Below are 22,470 nucleotides of genomic sequence, written 5' to 3'. Positions count from 1 at the left end.
TCCGAGTACGGACAGTTGTGACTGTCGGCAATGCCTTTGAGAGCTGCGCCCGGACCACACATATTCAGTTACAAATTACGTTGTTACTCTTCCCGCATTTTAATATTGAAAATACTATTCCTTTTGTTTTATGACATAAGAGGCTCGTTCGGAAGTCGATACGAAACCAAGAATTTATGCGCCTTTTCAAAGAAATCGATCCGGTGTTAGCTCAGGTGTCAAGATTTCAATGCTATCATCGTAAAGTCAATATTTGCGGAAGATATGCGCCAAAGATCATATTTCTTTGCGAACAATGCTTTATGCAATGCAGTTTGCTTAGGACTACTGGTATGGGCCGGCTGTAAATAATGTCATAAAGATACTACGAATGATGCGTTCTCCAGTTTCTCATCGCAAAACTGGAGAATATTCAAATATGTATGAAGCAAAGTATTTGCAAAAATTACCACGTGTAATTAACCACTTATCTAAGAAATGGCCCAAATATTCACTTTACAACAGTTGATATTTATGATTAATATGATGATATTCGAACATAGCACAATATTACGATGGTAATATAAATTTTGAAATGATGACTATCAAAATCGATTCTATCAACTGATCATCAATCTCGAAATAATAGAATATTGGACTCGTAAAATGTCACGACAAATATTTGCAAAGCTTTAAATCTTAACACTAAAAGTGTCAAGCGGCTAAAATAGGGTTCATGTTGTTATTCAGACTTTAATTGAGTTTTCGATATCTCGTTTATTAGTGACAACGAGAAGACAATGGACTACGAAACTGAATCGGACAAATACTAATTTTAAATTGATAGATTATTACGCCGTCTGAAATGAAAATCATTTTCTAAAATGATTTCCACTTTAATAATTTAAGGTTCGAGGAATTCATCTTTGATTTATGATTTGAAAACAACATGCAAATTAGAAATTCAACAACACTTTCTTTGATGAAGTCTGATAACATTGAAAATGAAGCGGTGCAAAATCCGCCACTACGGGACTATTCCCACCTCTCGTTCCCACCACTGCAACTCCTTGTAACCAGGATCTACAGCTTGACCGCCAATAAAAACCCAACCGGTGAAGGTCAAGTTTGTCCCGAGGGAAAGTTAACTGTCATTGGACACGCAACGAAATTAATCAGAAAATCTTCCAACAATCCGATTGTTTTACATTCAAGGCCTATTTGCTGAGTGTTCTCATAAATTAATGAAAATAACTATGTGATTACAATATACGTAATAGCCTAATCAGCATAGGTCAAATCAAGCATGTGTCGAAGAAATCGACACATAATAAGTATAATAGACAGAACTCAAGAAATAAGAATACTTTATATCTATGTCAGCTAGCTACAATTCTACAATCTATCGTCCATTACCAAACAGTCTAGTGGTTCCACCACCAGCCGCTGAGACATGTCGGCACGGCAGCGGGTACTATCGGTCAGTCACGTGCGCAAAACGGTGGAAAATTTTAGAGCTAACAGCATTTCTACAAACTATATACAGCTATTTTTCGCTCAAAAAAGTTTCAGACATGTATATGTTCAGTCTTTTTTCTATATTTTGCAATCTACAGTCCGCAGGATAGAAAAAATCTTAAAAATACTGCGTTGAATTTCAAATAAACATGGCAAATGTAATACTGACTTGGCCAGCGAACACAAGTTTCCTTCACTTCAAAAACCCATTTTTAATACAGATTATGTTTGCACCAGACCAGACAGTCTTTCCTGGAATATTGAAAGAACTAAAAAACAAACAGATAAGCTTTAGTTTGATAAAAAATAAAATTTGTATTTCTAAAATACAGTTTACCGTTCTAGCTTTGTTTTGAAAGCTGTGCATTAAACAAAGGGTTTTCAGTTTTTACTTTGTTGCCTAATCTTTTATTATCCCTTTCTTTGGTGAAAGGGTGCTGCTACTAATATCATTGTGGTGAGGATCATATTTAGATAAATATACTTTGAACAAAAGAAAACAATGAACAATGATTACTTACACTGTGGTAGGTACAGACGATGGGACATCAAGCCAAACACAGGAACCATGAGAAGTTGTAATAGGTACAATTTCGCAATAAAAAAGTAAAGCCCAATGTGCTGTCGATTGTACTGAAGGTAAGCATGTAACATGGTAAAAATGGTAATATGCAAAGGTACTAATTACACACAAATGTTATCTACGGATAATTTCTGGGAAGCAGCAACAACTCTTGCTAGCGTTGGCATTAAATTTAACAAAACCAACAACACAATGGACTATTAAAAACGGTACATTAAACTTTAAGTAAATATCAAGAAACGCTTACGATAAGGAAATAAATAAGCAGTTAACATACATCTCACGCATTTAAATTAGTCACAAAGGCAAAGAGAACATAGATACATAGTAATATAATTAACTTTTTTTAAAAAATAAAACCGACTTCAAATGCGTGAACACAAAAAAAAACTAAAAATTAAAAAAAAGTTCTACCCTTGGGGGTTAAATATTTTCTTCAAATTCGCATGAAACCACCCTTTTGATAATACCTATTCAACAAAAAAATAATCGTTCAAATTGGTTCATAATCGGCGGAGATATTGCGTATAAAAAAGTTCATCCCCAATTTTCCACCCTTGGGGTGAAATATTTTCTTCAAATTCGCATGAAACCACCCTTTTGATAATACCTATTCAACAAAAAAATAATCGTTCAAATTGATTTATAATCGGCGGAGATATTGCGTATAAAAAAGTTCATCCCCAATTTTCCACCCTTGGGGGTTGTTTTTTCTATTATTAAATTTAAATGGGACCACCCTTGAGGTATTACCTATACGCCGAAAAAAGATTTGTTCAAATCGGTTCATAATTGGCGGAGTTATCGCGTAACAAACATAGAAAAAAAAACATACGGGTCGAATTGAGAACCTCCTCCTTTTTTGAAGTCGGTTGAAAACAAAAATTACCATCGAAAATGCGTACCCCAGGGTAATAATTTTTAAATAGACCGTCATCAGGTTCTACAAACATGCTATTTCGAACACAAGTTATTACACTACAACGTTAATATAGTCTAAAATACTGAGGCATCTCGTTAAAGCGAATATTAAAAGTGTCTAGTGAGAAACAATTTATAATCTGACGTTATTATTTAAATATTAACACTTGGATTGATATACGGCCGTATTGGCATACGTAATCGGTATAAATAATGTGGACGTGTGAATTGAGCTGGGGCCCGTAGTAATGAACCAATCTGTTTTTTGTGTTGCCTACATTTAAAACATAGGTAGACCCGCTCTGCTGATTCATAATTACAATTTGATTTTAAATTACCGACCACGTTATCGTTTTTTGCGAATGTGATATTGGAGTTTCTTCTTTGTGTCGTAACTTTTCCTTTAGTTTGGAGTTTGAATATAACATGGCACGGCTGAAACTGTCTGAGAAGTTCGCGGGCTCACCTTGAGTTAGAATAATAGGTTCGGTTTATACGTACGATTCGAAGTTCAAGAGCGAGGCGTGGAGTTTTCTAGTGGGGCGAAGTGCGGTCTCTTCACGACCCGGTAGTCGCTTGCTCGGCTCTATTAATCATAGAGTGGACGCCTACAAGGCGTGGCTAAGCCTTATTAATTCGTGTGGAATTATTAAAACGATGTACGCGACGTCCGATCATCGCCGTGATAGCGAGCAAATCGTTTGCATTAACGAGTTGGTTTTTTGTACACCTCATTTGTATGTTGTATTTATTTCTTTGATTAATATTTTTCGTGTGAAACAATTTTTATTTTATTATTCCTTTGATATTAGCAAGTTGTTATCTCTTCCCAGATATGATAATTATGATATAATGTTTGTCATTTCGACTAGATCTATTAATGAGTTAGATTATAATAAATTATGCCGTAATTTGAGTTCGTATCTCTAGGCAGGCGTTTATCTGTTACAATAGAATTTTAAGCATTGAATTCCTCATTCGGCAATATGAACATTATGGTGGCACAAAATTAAATTCTATTCAAGTAATTACGTACGAAGTCATTCGGCTGAAAGGAACGAACGAATTATACACCTATACTATACGAGTAAATGCAAAGTACGTTCAAATCGGCCTAGAGTTTCTTAGAGCTTTTTCGTCGAAAATATTTTAAGGTAGTCGATGTCTTAAAGTAAATAGATTCCCATTAATGATTTATCAGGTGGCGGGCGAGCTAAATGGCCTATAGGCTGCGCAGGGCTGCTACCGGGACGTTAATTATATCTGCCCGTAAAGCTGTTCGGTGCCGCTATTTATTGGCGGCTAACTAAGGTTAATTGAATGAGCCCATGTCTTGACGCTGTAACGCAAGTACAAATAAAATTAGATACGCTTTATCACGCCAAAGAAGACACAGACAACGTTTGGTAACTGAGATCAAAATCTGCATACGATTTGATTTGAACAAAGAAATATAAGATTTCTCGGAACACAATGTAATTTTGGTTCGCATATAAAATAAATTACTGCAACTGCCAAAACAGAGTCTTCCAACACGGCGGCAAGTACCCAAGTCAATTAATAATAAAACACCAAAACAGGGGTCAAAACATCGACAATACATCATCGCAACACGCTTGTAAACCGCGTCACTACATCATCTTCAGCGTGGTATTTCTCGACCCAGTCAGCGTTGGTAAAAACTCGCGCTGTCCGAAAAGAGATCCGATCGAATCGATCACAGTCAAATGCCTAAGGTCTGTCAAGCGAAGCGAAGCGCGGTGAAGCTTCTTGTAGAGATCGGTGTACCGCCAGCCTTACGGCCCGCTGAGAACCACTACACGCTGCCATACGTACACGTTAGAATCAATCAATACGAATAAATAGTATAACTAATGCGCGAGTATGTGATAACTATAAAAGCAATCCCATTCTGTAATTGATTGAAGAGCAATAGAGACAATGGCTCCGGCGATCGGAATCAATATGGAAACTCATAACAAGACAGCAGCAGTCCCCGACGGATTAGGGCCGAACCGTCGATCTGCCTCACGGGTATAAATTATTTATGTAAATTTTTTCGACCGTTCGAAATTGTATTTCAGTATCGACGTGATTAATGTTGACGGATTTTTCACTTGGCCTCTCCCCAACGAAACGATCAAATAAATGACGCTGCAATTGGTACGAACTCCAGAGTAACCTCTACTGGGAATTCATTAGTATCTCCGTCGGGGAGAGAGGATATAACGCCCGTGATTACACAATACTGTTCGCTCTACAAATAGGATATTCATTTCTTTATATTTAAAAGATTTTTCTGTCAAGAAAAAAACTTTAAGGGCATTTGAAGACAATCCAACAGAACTACAGTGCAGTCACGGTTTTGGACATACGGAATTTGTTCAAAAAGCATAATACCCTTAAAATCTAAAGGTCGGGATGCTGTAAATGACGTGATGGGATCCAATGAACCTTATTACGAACAATGCATGGTTGAATCGAGACTCACTCGAGTGATATTTCCGACAGGAGCCGAGGGGCGCATGCGTTTAATGAAATCAAAAGGATTAAGAGCATCTGCCTGCTTGTTATTCAAATCGATTGGGAGCTCGTTTATCATTTAAAATAAGCTATTGCTTAGATAAACGCGGGGTGTGGTTCATGTATAACAAAGGCCGCGGTCCTCGGTAGCCAATTAACTAACCAGTTATTAATAGTATGAGGAATGCTGACGCATAAAGGGCTGCTTTAAATATTAAAGTTGAGGAGTTTATTTTCTTTGAAATTTAAGTATAGGTACACCTCAAATTAATAACAAAGCTTTTGTCAAATCTAGTGTTGAACGCTCACGTACGCAGCCACGAGAGAACAATCATTTTCACTTCAAAACGTTCACAATCTGCGTAAACATTAATGGCAACATGATTTAAATTCCCTCTCCCTATTCAAATTGTAAACGATTACAAAGCAACCGAGCAAATGAATATCGAATGCGAGGAATAGGTAGGAGGCGGCAACCCTGGCGCTGCGATGACGCTTCGTGTTTTCCCAGAGCAAACAATCAAACAGCCAAGAGAATGGAACAAATTACGAGAGCATTGTCGAGGTGTTTAGAAAATTGGGGAACAATTGTCCTGCCGAGTTAAATCTTTGATAATGTCTTTAGAGGAGTCGGATGGCATCGAGGGGATGAATAAATCTCACTTAATTGGAGAGCGCGAACGCAGTCGACAACATAATGTGGAGGTATTGTCGCTGCCCGTGCATTCTTCTCGGCCGGACTGAATACGACTCGTCTGGGCTAATGACGTTCCCATAACTTCTGACTGACAATCATGTCGACAAAACCGAAATGCCCCAATCATCCGCCACAATTATAATAAACATGAATGGACTAATTGCTGCTTGTTGGAATAAGAACGATAATCACCCGCGCTTATGCATGCATGAAACAGAATTAACACTGGATTTTTCAAAATTTCACTTTCTCTAAAGATCGTATCCGAGATCCTCTTTAAAACGGGTCGTCTAATAGACATAAAGAATATCTTGATCTCGATTTTTTGTCAACCATTTTTTTATCGCGTCTAAAGACCAACAGTCACTAAAATGACAGGGCAGTTAAGTGGGTTAATGATGGCCATTTGCCACCTCACACTTCTGAGTATCAAATTTCAAGGCAAGTACGAGTTTTTTATTTTAACAATTATGGTCACCATATTCCGCAAGTGAGCAAGCATTACAGTTTCCTTTGTCTGAAGTCAAAATCTGCCGGGTTACACGGGCTTCGTTATGTTATAACCCCGGAAAATATTCTTTGCGAGATTTTTCACAGTCATAAAATAAGAATATCGGGCGTACGCTAACCCGTGCATTCGTTCTGGGGCCACTCACTTGTAAAACTGCTTACTTTATTGCTCTGGTGCTCGCGGTGGAAATACGGAGTGCGATGGCTGTCCAAATTCAAAACCCGGTAAGGGTTACAAAAACTAACAAATTATAGAATACGCTAACACAAAACACTTTAAATATCCTACTTTTGGTCATGTGAACAGTTGACAGACATTTTTACCGCAAAGAACATTTTCTCGAATTCATGTTTTACTGAGTTTTGTGGTTAAACTGCGCAGTTGGCCGCAGCGAACATATGCTTCACATCAAAACCTCTTCACATGGCTAGTTACAGCTAAAATATTCCGATTCCAAACGACGCATACATTAAAGGGTTGAAGAACCGATCGCCCGATAAGATCTCAACGTTAGAGAAATACAAACTAGTTTAATTTAAAATAGGTACCCAACCCAAAAAAAGAGGACACGTTGTAGAACACAGGATGAGCTATTGTTAAATATTTTATCGCCATGGCTAGAAAGTTGATACCGTTTGATTAATCTATTTTCCATTTAAATTAGACACCAAATGGGTTACTGGTGTAATTGTTACAAGCTTGTTACAGTGTAAACAATGGGTGGATCTTTATAGGGGATCGTATCAAATTGTCGGATCAAAACACGTAAATCTAAACTGAACGGTAACGGTTCTGACCACGGCCATGTAAAAGTTCAGGACTCGTTTACACAGTCTGATAGCATGAATATGCGATAATCCCAAATAAAAATTGAAGCTCTTAAAATTAATACGTAATATATTATGTATTTTACTATACAAAAGCCGATTTAAGACCAGAAAAATAAAGACATTGCCATATTATTTAAAAATACTAGATCTAATCTAAGTAATGGGAACTTAACGCTTTGTTTTGAAATATTTTTTGTAAAGGAAAACCATTAGATACTAATACATATTTCAAATAAAACTCAAAATCAGTACTTAGAACACTTTATCTCAAAATAGGTGACGATTAGATAAGATAAATTGATTTTAACTTCGATAAATTGATTATGTTTGCAATAAATAATTTATCTAATAATGACTATGCACTTCGTTGACAAATGAAGGAAATAGCACATTTTTATTTGTTAGACACTTGGAAATGATGTTCCTATCTCAAATAAAATACAATCTGCTTAGATTTTTATGGTTTTTCAGCACGCAAAGACAGACCAGCATCCATAACATAATTGACACCGGTTATGCCAACAGCTTTCTCGCTTGCTAAGAACGCTACAGTAGAAGCCACCTCTTCAGGTGTTACAATACGCTTTAGAGGTGTTATTTTCTCACAATATTTAAAAAACGCATCACTTTCAGCTTGAGATCTTCCAAAGTTTTTAAGCAAATTTGTCCTAGTAGAACCAGGCAAGACTGCGTTCACTCTTACTCCTTCGGGGGCTAGTTCTAAAGCCGCTGACTTCGTGAAGTATGAAAGTCCAGCTTTCACAGTATTATACATTAGTGTATTGCCTGCATGTATATTTCCTAAAACGCTAGAAATGTTGACGATATTTCCTTTACTTTCAGCCAAGATAGGCGCAACAGTAGATGTCATTGCTACTATAGCTCTTAAATTGATAGATACTATAGCATCGTAACTATCCATGAGCCCAGAATCTAGGATTCCTCCAGATCTGCATATTCCAGCACAATTGACAACAACGTCGATTTTCCCGTATTGCTTTTTAGTTATTTCTACAACATTCTGGACGTCTTCAAGTTTGGTTAAGTCTGCCGTTATTCTGAACACTTTCGCCTTGCTTACTTTTTCACAGTTATCAGCAGATTTGTTCAAAGATTTTGAATCAACATCCACTAATGAAAGTCTTGCTGACAATTTCGCAAAATGCAGTGCAATGGCTTCTCCCAATCCAGATCCAGCACCAGTTACTAGAACCACTTGATTTAAAAAACTCATTTTGCGCTAATACGACAGCCGTTATGAAGGAGCAATCAATAGACTGATAAGGTTTCGTAATTTACTACATTTTATATCGTTATCACTTACCATCATTCTTCATATCTGTATTACTTTATCACTTAAATGATTTGATTAGTCAACAATAACATTATTTTGCTTACTATCATATTATAGACTAAGAGCTAGTGAACGCCAGACCTACGTTATTTTATAAAGGCTGAAAGTTTGTCAGCGCATGCTCCCAACATAGCTAAGAACCATGGCCAAACATGAAGTTTGGGTCATGGTGGCTTTGGCAGACAGACAGTACTAAAGGTGTGTAAAATACCAACTTAATTACGTCAAAGTATAAAGGCTGATTTTTTGATATTTCCTTCAAAATGTTATTAGAAATGACGTCATGAATTGACAGACAACTACCATGGTGGCAGCCCTTAGCCAGACACCTTAAAGTTCATGAAAATATAGTCCTACTTACGTCATACTATAAAAGCTGATATTTACATAAAATATTTGAACTATCATTTGATGAAGTTTCCTCATCAGCCAGACACTTCTGATGGTTCCTTCGCCTTGCCAGACAGCTTTTAGGGTGGCTGAAAGTGCGAACGCGAGGCACTATAAATATTGTTTTTTGTACTTTTTCTTAAGTTACTCAAGTATTTGAGTCTGTAAATCATCATCTCATGTTGATGAGCTGATGATGGAAGGTAAGTACAACTCCTTAAGGCTTAGGTAATCCCTAATTTTAAAGTGATTACCTCTGAAAGTTGCCTAGAGTAAAGTTCTTAGCAACATTATCATTACCTATGTTAATGCTAATGTTGCTAAGAACTTTACTCTAGGCGTTTAGCAACTATTTTGAAGATAAAATTTGTGGCACTACATATTCCATGTATATAAATTCTAGTGAGGATTTGGGGGTCCTAATTCAATATACAGGGTGTTTCAAAATACCCCCTAAAGCCTGAAAGGGCACAGAAACTGAAACAATCTGAAATAGAAGCCGTTGTTCCTATTGTCATATCTTGAACGGTTTTGGAAATAACGTACATCGAAAGTTTCCAAAAATATCGATATGAATTCCCTCACTTTCGATCAGCTGCAGCGGGGTTCATCGAACGCAAATCATAGACTTTGTATTTTTCAGAATGTCAATTAGCCGCATTTTTTGCCTACTTCCTTTATCGATGTGTTCAAAGCATGTTTGTTCGTTAAATAAACATTTTAAATAGGTACTCACTAAAACTTTACATGGGTACGTACATTTGAAAAATTTTGTGAAAACTTCATCTAGGTATCGAAATCAGGCCACTTGATGGAAAAAAAATCGTAAGTAAATAACTTTTTCCGATAGCAACATCACTACTAATGATAGTTTTCAAACATTCTTAGACAACAGAAAAAAAATAAAAAAATCCGTGAAATTCCAGGTAGGTTACGTTACCGTACCTTCAGTCGAATTCTGTTATTATTTAATCTTTGAAATTGCATTTCCGCCCATCTTTAGCTTACTCCTAGTACCTTTCCTGGTACCACCAGGAGTAAGATTGAATTGTGTTCCGTATAAAAATAAGCATTTAGTAACCAGTTTGTAAGTTCACCATAAGCACCAATAAGGCCTCATAATTACGGAGCCGCAGCGCGTGATGCGGTACTTATTATCGCACGCATAAACATAAAAAATATTGATGCGAGACGGGTGAAGTGGTGGTGCCAGCCTCTCTTCGCGCGGTGAATCCCGCAACAATAAACGCCGTGTGAGACGCATCGAAGCCATCCGCAGGATTCGGCTGCAAATAACGTTCCATTTCAAGAATACGCGTCTTAAATCGCTTTTCCGTAAAAGCACTCATGCACACACAATGCCAATGTTTGAACTCAGTACGTCGCACAACGTACGATGCCCGCGGCGTCTCCGTAAATGAGGCCTTAGTTTTAAGTCATTGGATACAGAGGCGTTCACATCATATTTTACAAAATCCTTGCAAAATGGCTCCTATTTAAGCAGCGAAAGGTTGATTTGAACGCATCTGTACCATTATTATTATTTTGTAATAATTTGCCAATAATAATAACATTAATGGCGGCATTTAAAAAATGCTGAGAATTTAAAACAATTCTTAAATAATAATAATAACAACAACAACAAAAAACGTACATTTTGACAAACATTTTATTTAGTAAGGCAAGCGCTCAAAGAAAGGCCAACGCGGAAGCAAAAGTACTAGGGAAACATCAGTGCTTGAGCTTAAGCATTTTGGGTTTTCAGTTTCTTTTACGAAACCCTAATAGACAGTGATTGTAAACATTTTTACTTAGAATTTTTTTTGGTGGCTTGTTTTGAGTTTGCACATTTGCATAGTAACGGTTGGCACCTTTTAAACCCGCGCGTTCGCGGGGGCGAGTGGGGCGCCTTACTACATTTTTCAATTATCCCAAAAGTGAAATTTTAAGTTGGTATGAAGAACATGACGTCATACTGTAGCATCGTATCGTACAACTCCGTGTAAGTTTTTCCCTCCATTCCATAAAATTTGTCGTATCAGAAAAATCTAAAAACATTTTAAACATTAACTACTCACATCCATAATCATTATTTCAAAACACATAAATGCCTAGTCAATGGTAATACTAACTTACCATCAGGTGAGATGGCGGCCAAATGTTTAACTATTCATTTAAAAAATATGTTTTTATTTACTCATAAACCTTTCTTTAATAAATTTCAAAATCGCCTCGTACTTTTAAACTTAAAATCTTAAAAATCAATGAAAAATTAAAATAATACCCAAAGAAAATGTTGGCAACCTCATTAGTGGGCAGACGCTCGGGAACACCACCCCCCGCCCCATCTAACGGCTAACTCGTGCGCAGCGCTGCGCGCCTGGTGGCGCCTGGTACACAATGGGCCGAAATATGTATTGCGTACTTATTCCGGACCAACAATATTTTTTTATTCACAACTAATTTTAAACATGCCTTTTGTATGTTAAACTTTTGGTGGTACAAATACTATTAAGATTGTGTATGTAATTCTAACTCAGCAAACTCTTGCTGTAAACGTAAACTTATTACAAAGGTAATGCTAGAACATAATCACGGGATGATATTACTTTAATATGCTTAAACTAAACAAGGCGGCTGAATAAAGGTATGGGAGAAATACTAAGTAGGTGCGCGTTATTGACACTGATATCAGAACGCCTAAACATTGAGGCTCAGTCAAAGAGAAGGTGACCTTTGTTCCTTAACTCGACGAGCCTATTATTTACTTTGCGTGTTTGAACACAGGCACTCAATGTTTTGTTAAATTTATTAATTATCTCTTTGTCAAACAAAATAAATCAAAAATAGCACAAAAAAGCACAACTATTTGAATTGCATACTCATCTGTTTTCGGAATGCAGATCATAGATTTAAAAAGATAGCTGATTCTGGTTTTACATTATTTGTAGAACAGTCATGTTTCTGATGTTGCAGTAAGTTAAGAGGACTGTTTATTATTAACAGAGATGCAATTAATGTTCCCGTGTAAACACGTTTAGGATTGTTATGTTAAGTAGGTAACTAAATTTTACAAGGTATGTTGGTGGGTGGGGCTTGTCACTTGACACCTTTTGACAAGCAGTTTCATACTAATTATGAGACATTTGGACATAGACTTAAAATTAAGTTAAAATTTAGTTACCTACTTAACTACTTAGTACGTGTAAATCAGTCTTAGGCTGCTTTTGTAAAAGTGAAAATTATTAAGGGACGCTTTAGAATGTTGATATGAAAATAAATCTGAGAATTCAATAACATTTCTTCTATTTTAAAATGAGACGTAACTTGGTAGACAAAGTAGGTACATAAACGACATTGCGACATTCCTTTACCTGCGAAATAAAAATTAGCGTACTAAAATCATTCGAAATGTTGCATTGTCATAATAAGAAGTTGCAAAAATTTGGCATGTGGCACGATCCCGTTCGCACCACTTTGCACTGTGCAGAAGCGCCGAAAGATCGCGACACCGGCCGTCGGCTCTTCTTTGATTTAGTCGTTCATATGCTTCGTGCGTGATCGGTGTGTTTTCCTATCGTTTAACTACTTTCGAAAGCTTTGTGTTTTGTGTTGTTTTGCTACAATGGCAATGTTTTCTAATTCCGAATATTATGAGATGATGTTGTGTGTGGGTCGAGCTGATGGAAATTTAGTTCAAGCCCGTGAACTTTATCGGGAACAGTTTATCGAAGGTAGACCGGCGGCTGACCAGCGACGGCTTCCGTCGTATCAGTGTTTCCTTGATATGGTGACACGTCTCCATTTTACGGGCTCTTCATCGATCGGGTTCTAGTGGACGCCCGTGTCGTCACGGGTGATGACGGGTGATGCGATGACGGTCACGGTCACGTCATCATCATCCGTGAACCATATTTTTGAATGCTTGTTGTTTTGTTAACGACGTGCGTGTAATTTTTTTTTCCGTAGGTATTAAATAATACCTAGTAATACTAGGCGCACAGAACGTTTTATGAGGCGTGGCCGGGGGCGTGAACATAGAAAGTTGCTCCTGGTCACCCCTGGTCACTCCTGGTAGGACAATGAACCCAAATTAGTGATGGGAATTTTTATAATCGATATTTTTATTTTACATAAATTTACCCGAAATTAGAATATGTCGCTATGATTGTAAGAAATTAACAAGGGACTCTTTATAGACGTTTATTAAACACCCTTCAGTTATTAGGGGTTTTTTTGAAACACCCTGTAGAATTGTTATAGTATTATTTGATACTATACATTTGATTATACTATGCATAGTAATCGATATATCGTGATGGTTTCGCTGGAAAGATACTCTGCAGCGCAACCACTTTCAATAACAAAATACGGCGAAACCTGTGACATAGTTTTTTTTAAATAGGACTAGAATTTTATAGACATTTCAAAGATTTATTTTAGAAACTTACACTAGTTAAATCAAAAGTATGTAGTTCCGCCGGGGAGCATGACGTGAATTATCCTACAACTCCTAAGCGTTAAGGAGTTGTACCTTCTATCAACATGTGATGATGACTAGCTGATGCAAACACCCAAATAACTTTAGAAACTATACTTATATAATATACTGGTTAAAGAATTGTCCTCCAACTCCTAAGCCTTAAGGAGTTGTACTTACCGTCCATCATCAGCTCATCAACATGAGATGATGATTTACAGACTCAAATACTTGAGTAACTTAAGAAAAAGTACAAAAAACAATATTTATAGTGCCTCGCGTTCGCACTTTCAGCCACCCTAAAAGCTGTCTGGCAAGGCGAAGGAACCATCTGAAGTGTCTGGCTGATGAGGAAACTTCATCAAATGATAGTTCAAATATTTTATGAAAATATCAGCTTTTATAGTATGACGTAAGTAGGACTATATTTTCATGAACTTTAAGGTGTCTGGCTAAGGGCTGCCACCATGGTAGGTGTCTGTCAATTCATGACGTCATTTCTAATAACATTTTGAAGGAAATATCAAAAAATCAGCCTTTATACTTTGACGTAATTAAGTTGGTATTTTACACACCTTTAGTACCGTCTGTCTGCCAAAGCCACCATGACCCAAACTTCATGTTTGGCCATGGTTCTTAGCTATGTTGGGAGCATGCGCTGACAAACTTTCAGCCTTTATAAAATAACGTAGGTCTGGCGTTCACTAGCTCTTAGTCTATTAGTTTAAGGTTCTGTTTGCTGATGCTTCGGATGGGTTAGAATGATTGTAATATCAGCCGGGCACAGCGAAGCATTATCTACTGTTGTGCTGACTTTTAGTCATAGCGCGAGCGTTAATGGTTTTAAGAACTATGCTGCCACGAGTAGATACATGCGAGTAGATATCATTAAAATATATCTAGTAGATAACAACCATCAACATTACTGACAGCAAACTACATTTTGACTTGTTAACAGCCGTACAGTAAATGTTTGAATGTTAAATAATTTAATGATACAAAACGATATCAATTTTCTCAGTGGTTCGCTATTATGTAATCAAAAACAACTTTGGTATTAATCATTCAGACGTCACGATAGAAATACAAACAACGTTTTAAACATCATAATTTGCCCGAAGGGTAAACTCAGGGAGGGTGATTAAAATGGAAAAATACAGAGCAATTACGGACCGCAACGTTCGAGAGCTTCATAAAACGCGATATGGTCTAATTTCAATGACATTAAATGCTCTCACATAAATGATCTTATAGTATTAAAAATTGTGTTAATATCAGCATAAGAAGGACCCTTGAAAAGCTAAAAACATACATAAATACAGGAAATACTTATTATTTCACACAATAAAGGCACTACAGCGAGTGAGTAGATTTTATTTGTGGGAACCAGTCTTAAGTGCGTTGGAGTACTTGAAATCAAGTATATGATGATAACTTGACAGCGCAAAAAATCCTCCTATTTCACGGTAGAATTGGTAAAAAAATGCCGGCAATCCGTAAAAGGAATTCCGCAGCCAATACCGGTCGCATGTACGAAATCGAGGAGCATTCTTTTCAATCCTTTGTCGCAGCCATTTGATTAAAGTAAAGGAGGCCGCAATCACATGCGAAAGTTTTGCGCCTTGGCGGAAGTATCGCGTTTACAAACGGAGCACCGACTGCATTGTGGGGTGAGAAGACAAGCCACGAGAAGAAGGCACTCCTAGCCGAGGCAATCGGGGCCGGATACTGTGGCCCGATGCTCACTTGTTCACGAATCGCGACTCGACACTCGACACCGCGCCGGCTAAATTGAAAACGGCGACATTGATAGCTTCAGGTGAATAAAGAGGCAGTCATCGAACGCCTTTAGCGTGTTCACATGTGGGAATTGACAATTGTAACTTAATATCAAAATTGAACCATACTAGCTGAGCGACACCTCTACAAAATGGAAGGTGTGACAGCCACGCCCATATAGTTAAATTCACAATATAGCATTAGCTACTATCGTCGGGTCCTTTGAAGTATGAGACCGGAATCATGAGAATAAGAAAAAAACTATCTTCAAATAATAAATTAAATTCTAAGTAAAACACGTCTCTCCTCGGCACGAAGTGATAGCGATATCGTGATGCATTTTATATGATGCGCAAAGAGATAAGAGGCGATATTAAATACAATGTATCATTTTATTGAAACATAAATCGCGATGAACTCGAAAAACCACTTAAAAGTTACAGGCCATTATGCTAAACCCACGCTCACTAAAATCGGAAAAAATATTTCGCGCAAAAAGTCAACAAGACTAAGCGGTAATTCATCGCGGAACAGCGTTCGGATCATTAACGAACTGAGGATTTACGATCACGTGTGAGAAGGTCCGGCGACAGGGGCGCGGGGCAGGCCCATCAGCGATGCAAGTAATTAAATCCTTAAACGAGTGTATAACAAGAATGTGTTTTTAAGCGCAACGAAGCTCGGAGCCAGCCGCGACCACATAATAAGTAATAGTACAGGTACAGAAGGATTACTCCGCAAGACGATTTAAATAAATGCGAGTCTTGCTACGACGCGATACAGTGGAATTCAGCTCGCACAGCACTACGTATCTACAATTTTATTCACCTACAAGTTTTGTCTCTTTCTATCGCGTGCCTCTGAACTCTTCTTACGCTGTTAGGGTTGCTGTCTAGTGAAAAAATAATTAATCTACTTATTTGTAATGAGGTACGTATGTAGGTAAGAATGCATTCATTATGGAAAACCTTGGGAGAGGACTTTATCCAGCAGTGGACGTCATTTGGCTGAAACGAACGACGAATTCTGAACAATAGTCATGGTAGGTTAGGTTCCTATATTATCCTAAGAATTATTGATTACCTACATGGCCAACATACCTTTCAGCATCTTTGGGAAGCGAAAAAAAAAGATCAATCCGGTAGATTTCTTTTCGAATTTAAACACCCGAACGCCACACAATATTTCTTTCTCTTTATGTCCATTTTTAAATAAAACTTCGATCATAGAATTATAATCATACTACAACGCATGCCAGCGTCCTGACGGGCGCGCGCGTGACACTCGACTGATATAATACCCGCCGGCGGGGCGCTTCGCTGTAGGTAATTATCGGATGTACCGCGCGGAGTGAGCCAGGCCTGCCGCGACACTTATTTACGATGAGTTTTCGCGGCGGGGGACACAACGCCTAATTTCTCGGCGCAACGCGGTCTCGCGCGATTTATTTAAAATGAAATTCTTTTGTCACGCACCCCGCTGGGAGACAATCGATAATGCGCCGAGGACCTAGATTGGAACAGCGAGCGCTGATTAAGACCCGGACACCTTGCGATCCAAGGAGTTGAGATAATTGTTATTGTTAATTCCCGCTACCTAATGAATAAATTACCGATTGATTTATGAACTTACAATATATTGGAAATATTTTGTTTTAATTAACTACTTAAAACAAATGTACCAAACATTTCGAAATTGGCGTAATATTTCGCTTTAAATTTGTCGCTGGTCCCGCTTCATCTAAATCAATTGGATAATTTCACCCCGAACAAATCGCAATCAACGAACAAGTCTTCATAAAAACTTCAATTAGGTAACTCGGAGCAATAAATTCGTAACAATACGCGCTGTCCCTTTCGTTAGCCAGTTTTGTAAATGGCTGACACGTAAATACACTTAAACAGTGTTGCCACCACCTCATTTGGATTTCATATGAAGTGTTTCTCGGTTTTAATTTGCTCTCAAGTTTCAATCGTTAATATCTAAATGAGGTTTGTCACCTCGGTATATTGTGATTACCAAATTATACAATAAAATGCAAATTTGTTTTATACAAAACTTTTTTTTTTTTTTTTTTTTATGCATAACAAGGCAGGTATTTGACCACAATCGCACCTGATGTTAAGTGGGATGCAGTCTAGGATGGTACATATCTGCCCTGTAAGTGCTTATTCACTCTCGCCTTGAAGAGGCCCGGATTATAGTTTTCGGGAAAGACAGCAGCAGGCAACGAATTCCAGTCCCTAGCTGTTCGCATTATAAAAGAGTCATCGAAACGCTTAGTGCGAGCTGGTGGAATGTCAACAATATAGGGATGGTACGCTAACCTGCGTCTGGTTCCCCGATGATGGAAGGGGGGCTTCGTTTAGTTATTCATAGTGTTTTATTATTGATGTAATAAACCCAGCCTCTATTTTAATAAGCTTTACCTTTTTATTTAAGAGATGTATTTACGCAATTTGTGTAAAATTTATCACTTGCACATAATTAACGATACCTACGAGGAACGCCGTTTATTGCAATTTTCGTGCTTTACCTCTATCACTGAGAAATACGAACCTTAACCCAATGCGATTGTGGTAGAGACAGAGCAGTGGGTATTAAGTTTGTTGTAAGTATTAGTTGTAAACTTGTAATTTGATTCTGGCAGTAAGATAAACAATTTACCACTGGTTTAAATCAATAAAAATAATTAGGTAAATAGCAGGTAAGTACTTCCAATTTCCTATATGTCCCTGGCAGGTAGGTACGACCGGTAGATAAGACGGTAGTCGACCTTATTGTTAAGATGTGAAACCTCCAAATCTAGAATATTATTTCAAGTATTTTTAAGACAGAGAGGTTCCAGTTAAATTAATATAGCCTTTATCATAATTTTTCATACAACATCATTACGTGATTCTTTACCGAAGTGTTGCCAACACTGACCTACAATAACCCCCAACAGTTAATGAACTACTAAAATTGTAAAAGTAATTTCATCCCCAATTTACGGCTCGACCTTTGAGGTTGCCCATTCCCTTCGAAGTCAAAGATAAAATATAGCGACTCAACTGAGGTTTTATAAGCGGGTCATCAATTAAAATCAAAAGTGTCCAAATTAACAGCTGACAAGGCGAATTAGGCAGACTCGAGTTGTAATTAAAACCCTGTACCGCTAATAATTCTTAGCGTTTGTGTCGCGTCAGTACGGACAGAATTCATTATTGGTGTGTCATGGTGTTGTGGTTCAATATCCGTCCTAGTTAGGGTCGTCACAGACTGAATATTTTGTTTCTTTAACACGAAAGGTTGATGATTGATAAGATGCATGACTTTAAATAAAAACTTGTAGAAATGCTCAAGCTCGTCAATTGATTTCAATAAGTATAAATACTAATTTCTACTTACCTGAAGAGGATAACAATGTTGATTTAATATATGAGACTAGACACACAAGTGACCTTGAAAGAATAAGTTAAGTACGTTATTGTTCAAAACTAATGACAAATTAATTGAGATGCAAGTGCAGATGAGTGTCAACCATGATGGCCTGCTTAATCGCTTAAACACAGGACACTGATCATTGACTAATATTTAATCAACGATTAAAGCGCCAAGAAGCATAAAATGTTTCTTATCGGCAAATGAAACTACCTAATTAAGCCTGAAATTTATAACCTGAAATTTATAACCTTACCAAATTATGATTTTCGTTTATTTTTGCTTTCCATCTAGACATCTAACCTAGATACTATAACGGTCTTATTCCTCGATAGGAAATTCAATTTTCCAATGGGTGTACACTAAAGTCTCTATTATCTAAGTTAAAGAAATCTAAATTAGTTCACTATATGCTTTATTTTTTCACCTTTTACTTGAACTGCAGTCGACGGCCCTACTCCGTGAGTCGTGGGCAGTAATTACTCGCGAGCCGTTCGCCACAATCGAAGAGAATACTGTCAAACTTAATCGATTCGCGCGTCAAACTCGCGCCCGCGGTGTTTAGAGCCGCAGATCCATCACCGCTAACGACTCCGAACTTCCTTGGCACGCGAAAATTTCGCCAGGTACAGTCACGAGCACTAACATGTGTATAAAACTTAATTTAATACGCTGTATTTACATTCGAATGAAAAATTATGAATGTTTTTGCACGTGACTCTACACTTATCATGAGCTCAAAAGAAATGACAGACAACTATAACTACGAGTATACATAACAATACATAAGCTACCGTATACATTTCCTACGCCTTCTGATTTAGATTATTGCATTTCTTTTTTGTTCTTCTAGCATATTTAAAAAAGGATGATATAAAAACAATATTTGTCTTAAAATCTATATTCATATACTCCTCCATAGCTCATACATGATATTCAGAATGTGGGAGGGAAGCGTAAGCGCTGCGAACGTAGGCCGGACGATTTGTTACCTCGAACACTGAGAGCAACTTCTATTAATTTTCCTGACGTACGCCCTTCATGGAAACGCCGCGGGACACGTCGATAATACCCCGTGTCACACACAAAAATGCGCTATCCTGACTCACGGTCAACATCATTAAAATTGGGCATAAAAGGATACGATGTTCCGCCAATCTTCAATACATAAATACCTAAATTAAATATCTTTGAACAATTTCACACATCGCTATCTAGCCCCAAAGTAAGCAATCAGTATGCTTGTGTTATGGGTGTTAGCTTAACGGATATACTTAAATACATACATATTATACATAGTAACACTTAGACCCGTCACAGAAATTAAAACTCAACATTTCAATTTCTGCCGAACCCGGGACCTCTCGGTATAGTAATCCTCTCTGAACCACTACACCAAACTAATATACATGTCTAGTCTACGTGCACGCGCATTAATATTTAAAAAAAATATTCAGTATTTATAAATTACATATTTATCTTCTAGGATTCATATCACTTCAAGCCACTATTAAACCAAGCGTGCTGTATCATAAATGTGATCTAGCCACCCTCAGGTAAGATTGTAATCAAGAACAAGCTCATCCCAGCAGCTTTAAAAAAATAAACTAACAAATTAATCATGGACGTCGTGATCGTGATCGTTGATGATTGAATGCTAAGAGACGTCGATTTATAAGCACTTAAGTATAACGGCAAAATATTGAGAAATATCATCACTTAATTGGACATAAACCTGAGAATATATTTATCTTCAGCTTCCTACCGAGTTATATTGAGTTAATCAAACACAGATATTTATTTTTATGTCTGTCTGTCTATACTGCCCGTTTTATGGTGCAATAAATGACGCCGTCACACTTCATACATACGAAATTTCTTCACAGCAATCGTCGAGTTGAATCAGGGAACTCGTTCAAAGTTTATACGAGGTAGCCCTTTTTGCCCCTAAACTGGTAGTTAAAGACAGATGAGACCGATACCAGAGTATTGGATTACAATTATCATATCAGCTCTAAGATCGAGAGGGTTTTATAGAGGCGATAACAGAGCAGCTGAGCTCGGGGATCCGAACGACACCTTTTAATGAGATGGCCAGGCCGAACTGTGAGAATTAGATACAGTATCGTTAGCTCCAATCAAAGGGTAGAATCTTACATTGCACCATTATTTTCGTAAAGTCTTCGAAAGTAACAGTAAAATCAAAACGTTAGTAGAGGCTATTAAAGAACCGTGTAGCCGGGCCGATTCGATATATATTTTTATACGAAGTTGATGATGACCATTCACTTTTGGTTATTGACGAATGTCAATGTCAGGGCCAACCTAAATACTATGAGAAACACAAAACAATGACGCCCAGTGGTGCAGTTTGGATTAATGCGCAGACATTTTTTAATTGTTTTTTGATGGTACGAGTATATCAGTGGGTTTACATTATTATCGGTGTTCGAGTAACTTAAATTGGTAAAAATACCTATGCATTTTTGTATTATACTTTTTTTTTTACTTTTATTGGCATGACAAAATTAATAATATAAAAAATACAATACAAACTTTCTCTATTTTAATTGTCTTCTTTGCTTATCTTTGCTTACCTACAAGTTTTTGATAATATTTATGACGATTACAACAATAAATGTTCAGATATCAAAGCTTTTTTATTTAGCTACAACAGAAAATCTACACTTCAAATGCACGTGTTTCAATTCCCATGGTTACAGCTGCTTCCATATTTTATTTAAAGAAAAATTTGTTCCAGCTTTGACCCACAGTGCAGCGCGACAATCGAACGCAATCACGTGGAGGAGTCGGCCATCGAAGCATTGGACAAATATTGGTTCGCGCGAAACTAGCCGTTGACCCGCGCGGAGGTGTCAAAAGTTGGCCCGGGCCAGCGTGAGAACATACAGCAGATATCACCACAGTATATTCTAGTACCATAATGATTCATTTCGTTAACGGTCCACAGCGGCACTTGGGTAAATCTTACGCTGCTTAGGCTATCGACCCGCAAACAATTTACATAATTACCAAAAAGATTCACAAGATACTTGTACGGAATTAAAGAAATATCACATCATCATTACCACCATCGTATTGACAATATTCTTTGACGGGCCCATATTATATCGATGGATGGTTCATCGAAGAAGAATATTTCAAACTGTTGATTTTACACTAAGTCACCTTCATTTACTAAATAGGCAATATCGTCGCGTATAAATTCAAAGAGTCGCGTATAAATTCCAATCTTGTATTCAAATGAAGTTCAAAATTGATAATTCGGTAATACAAGTCATGGATAATAACACGTCGCATCAATTCCCACAGGCCGACATTTAACAAATCATCATCAACAAACGTGTCTACTTGACGTAAATTTTGGTAACCGACAAACAAGCATTTAAATAGTTGAATTAAATGCTGATGTTAGCCCAAATCCAAACAAATCTATATGCAGATTTTAAATTGATATAGAT

At 37.3% G+C, this 22,470-nt stretch overlaps 1 protein-coding gene across 1 annotated transcript in view; it reads right to left on the bottom strand.

Moving 5' to 3' along the window:
* LOC135076255 (lysine-specific histone demethylase 1A) overlaps window positions 1–22,470 on the bottom strand; it is a 384,526-nt gene that overhangs the window by 174,259 nt on the left and 187,797 nt on the right. The window lies entirely within an intron of this gene.

The sequence above is a fragment of the Ostrinia nubilalis genome, chromosome 11 (genome assembly GCF_963855985.1).
Source record: "Ostrinia nubilalis chromosome 11, ilOstNubi1.1, whole genome shotgun sequence".
In the NCBI taxonomy this organism is placed as follows: domain Eukaryota; kingdom Metazoa; phylum Arthropoda; class Insecta; order Lepidoptera; family Crambidae; genus Ostrinia; species Ostrinia nubilalis.
The sequence above is the reverse complement of the archived record's forward strand: the minus strand, read 5'-3'. Positions and strand labels throughout refer to the sequence as shown.